The sequence below is a fragment of the Propithecus coquereli genome, unplaced genomic scaffold (genome assembly GCF_000956105.1).
Source record: "Propithecus coquereli isolate 6110/MARCELLA unplaced genomic scaffold, Pcoq_1.0 Scaffold266, whole genome shotgun sequence".
Classification (NCBI taxonomy): domain Eukaryota; kingdom Metazoa; phylum Chordata; class Mammalia; order Primates; family Indriidae; genus Propithecus; species Propithecus coquereli.
Genome location: NW_012148241.1, coordinates 1652035 through 1652627, shown reverse-complemented (window position 1 = coordinate 1652627; position 593 = coordinate 1652035).

Genomic DNA, 593 nt, shown 5'->3' with positions numbered 1-593 from the left:
AGACACCTTCTCAAACTAATGTCTTTAAATACATAAAATGAAACACCTTCAGACACAAATTAGATTGTATTATAACTTATCAGATTATTATTATGTGATTAACTATGTGATATTTTATACATGTGCTTTGTTAACAACTATAGTGGTAGGTCAAATAACTAACAAAATTTCAAAATAATGATGATAAAGAATATATTAAGATATCTGCCACAATTTTAATATACAGTTGGCCTTTAAACAATGTGGGGGTTAGGGATGCTGACAAAACACACAGTTGAAGATATGTCTATAACTTTTGATCCCCCCAAAATTTAATTACTAATAACTTACTGTTGACTGGAAGCCTTGCCAATAAAACAATACATATTTTTATGTTATATGCATCATATACAGTATTCCTACAATAGAGTAAGCTAGAGGAAAAATGTTATTAAGAACATCATAAGAAAGAGGAAATATGTTTTTACTATTCATAAAGTGTATGTGGATCATCATAAAGGTCTTCATCTTTGTCTTCATGTTGAGTAGGCTCTGGAGAAGAAAAAGAAAAGGAGTTGGTCTTGCTGTCCCAGGGGTTGTAGAAAGAGAAAATC